Here is a 3,596-nt window from a genome sequence, read left to right as displayed (position 1 = left end):
TTCCTCAGGCCAAGTAAACAACATCAGCATGCCAGATCTACAGGAGACATAACCCTCACCTTGGAAATTATCCTACTGTGATCGCAGTATGGTACAAAAGGAAGAGCAGAGGCAGTAAGTTACAAGACAACAGTCCTGGAGCAGAAGCTCAGGAGCAAGCGCTTATTCCTAGTACTGCCTCAGACAAAATTCCTTCTCTAAAGCTGGTTGGTACATGAGATTTAGACTTAAAGTCTCCAAAACACGAGACAGGCAACAGTGTGAGACCAACAGAAGTGCAAGGTGCAAGACATCATAGAAGTGACTCGTAGCCTAAATTGTCATATCAAGTGGTGGCTGGGGGAAGGGGTATGCAGGAGTGCAAGGGATGCTGACGTAGCAGTGAAAGGGAGGAGATAAAACATGTGTGAGGGATGTGTGTGAGAGAGAGATTGAATGCACTGGTTAGTTCTGTAATTGGAAGTGTCTTTCATCAGCTCCTTTCGGTAAAATTCTTGTCTGTCAGAGAATGTTCTAAAGCTAAACATCCAAATTAAGACAGACTAGGAAGAAGGATTGACCATCCACTTCTGAAATATAAAAGGCCTTTGAAAACTTTCTGTACAATAGAGCACACTTAAGAGTAGAATAACAGATATGGCAACTGAGGCCGAGCCCTCAAATTTGGAGACACAAATGAGGGGGAGTAGTTGTAAACAGAAACTAATAATTGGATCATGGAATGTGAGAAGCATGAATGTAGGAAAACTGGACATCATTAAGAAAGTAATGGAACACATAAATGTTAATATATTCAATATTGGCGAAATGAGATGGATTGGCATGGGACATATTTGAATCAGATAATCATATCAGATAATCATACTACACCAGAAATGAAAAGGTGAAAATAAATGAGGTTACTTTCATAGTTAAAAAGGACATTTCTAGATCCATCTTGAAATACAATGTTGTGAGTGACAGGATAATATCCACATGTATAGAAGGAAATATCATTCAAATAACCAGAAACAACAACAGAGCCAAAGAGAAGGAAATCGATGATTTCAAACAACTTTTGCAGTCAGAAACGGATGCAGCCAACATACACTTAATAAAGGTTGACTGGAAAGTAAAAGTTAAGAACCAGGAAGATGGGTTAGTACTTGGAAAGTATGGGCTTGGTAATGGAAGTGAGGCTGGGAACAGAATGATAGAATTCTGCACAATCAGTTACTTGTTCGTTGCAAATACCTTTTAGAAGAAACATAAAACATAGGCTATATACATGGATTTTACCTGATAGAATGTACAGGAATCAGATCAATTGCGTCTGTGGAGGGAATCACTGTAAAAGTTCAGTATCAGCAGTGAAAACTAGGCCAGGTGCTCATACGCAAGTTCAAATTAAAGAAGATCAAATCAAATCTGCAGAAATAAATTTCATCTTAAGTTTATCCCTCCTGAATTTAAAAAGTAACTCAGGAACAGGTTTGAGCTCTTTAACACTAATGAATGAAGACCAGATGAGCTGTGGGAGGATATAAAGTTTATCATTCACAAAAAATGCAAAAAGACAGAGAAAGAAGAAAAGACCAAGAGGGATTTCAGAAGCGACTCTGAATATTGTGCAAGAATGCCAAGAAACCAAGGCAAAAGAAATAAATCAAGAGGTTAAGGAGCTGAATAGAAGATTTCAAAGGGTAGCAAAGGAAGACAAAGCAAAGTATTATAGTGAAATGTGTAAAGAGCTGGAGTCAGAAAATCAAAAGCGCTGAAATCACTTGGCATATCTTAAGCTGAAAGAACTAATGGACAAATTCAAGCTGTAATTTGCAATACTTAAGGATGCTATGGGGCAGAATATCCAATGACCCAGGAAGCATTAAAAGAAGATAGAAGGAGTATATAATAAAAAAAAATAATTGGCAAAGAAGTTCAAGAAATAACTTATGATCAAGAGTGAACAACTTGGCAAAAAAAAAAAATTAAAAAATATAAAAAATAAGGCCCCAGGAACTGATAGAATACCAGTTGACATATTTCAACAGACAGATGCTTCCCTGGATGTGCTCACTAGGTTGTGCCAAGAAATCTGGAGGACAACTATCTGGTCAACTGACTGGAAGAGATCCACACTTATTTCCATTCCCCAAAAAATGTAATCCAACAGAGTGTGGAAATTATCAAACAATATCACTAACATCACACAAGATAATCCTGCTGAAGATTATCATAAAAGCACTGGAACACTACATCAACAGAGAACTACCAGAAATATAAGCTGGGCTAGACAAATTATTGCTGATATCAGATGGATCTTGGCTGAAAGCAAAGTTTACCATAGGAATGTCTGTGTTATATTGACTATGCAAAGGTATTTGACTATGTGGATCACAATAAGTTGTGACTAACTTTGAGAAGAATAGCAATGCCAGAACACTTGTTTGTTTGTGTTCATATGAAACCTATATTTGGACCAGGAGGCAGTTGTCAGAGCAAAGAAACATTGCATGGTTCAAAATCAGGAAAGAAGTGTGTCAGGGATTTGTCCTGTCTCCATACCTTTTCAATCTATGTAGAACAGATCCCTTGGGAGGCTGGACTCTATAAGCAGGAATGGGGAATCTGGACTGAAGGAAGACTTGTCAATAACCAGTGTTACGCAGATGATAGCATGTTGCTTGCTGAAAACTGAGAAGAACCTAAAGCGCTTATTGCAAAAGGTCAAAGATTGCAGTCTGCAATATGAAGTTCAATACCAAGAAAATGGAGATTCTTACTAGCGGACCAATTGGCAGCACCATGATAGATGAAGATTGGTATTAACAATTTCAGCTTCTTTGGTTCTACAAGCAACACTTTTGGCACCACAGTCAGGAAATGAAAAGATTAACTGCATTAGGAAAATCTGCTGTCCAGAACTTCTCCAGAGTTCTAAAGAGCAATGATGTCAGTCTAGAGACTAAGGTGCAACTGGCCAAGGCCATGGTCTTTGCTATTACTTGTTATGCATCAGAGAGCTAGACAATGACCAAAGAGGCCAGAAGAATTGATGCCTTTGGGTTGTGGTGCTGGAGATGAGCATTGAACATATCAAGGATTGTCAAGAGAACTAATGGGCTTATCATGAAAAGGGTGAAGCCAAGGTGTTCCTGGAGGCAAGGATTTTGAACCTTCATCTCACATTCTTTGGGCATATTGCCAGGAGGGACCGGTTCTTGGAGAAGGACATCATGCTTGGAATGGTGGGGAGATAGCGCACGAGAGGAAGACCAAGGATGAGATGAATCGACACAGCAACTGGAGTAATAAGGATAGGTGTTTCAGAGACAGTGAGATTGGCCCAGGATAGAGGATTCAGAGATATTGTGCATAGGGTCATGGCTGACTTGATGGCACATAACAATTTTTTATCATCTTAAAAAATTATTCCATATAACCAGGTATGTTAATATATAACATTAAAGCTTATTCTCATGGATATGCCTAATTATTTCCTAATTATTTGTGATGCATTATTGGACAATACACTGCATTGATATGCAGCTGTATGAATAGCACTGTTACCTATTATCATATATTGTCCCCTTCACAATTGCAAGAGGTATGTGTGT

This window comes from Elephantulus edwardii, unplaced genomic scaffold (assembly GCF_000299155.1).
Source record: "Elephantulus edwardii isolate Elephantulus edwardi_28Jun2011 unplaced genomic scaffold, EleEdw1.0 scaffold00009, whole genome shotgun sequence".
NCBI lineage: Eukaryota > Metazoa > Chordata > Mammalia > Macroscelidea > Macroscelididae > Elephantulus > Elephantulus edwardii.
This window is presented reverse-complemented; position numbering follows the sequence as displayed.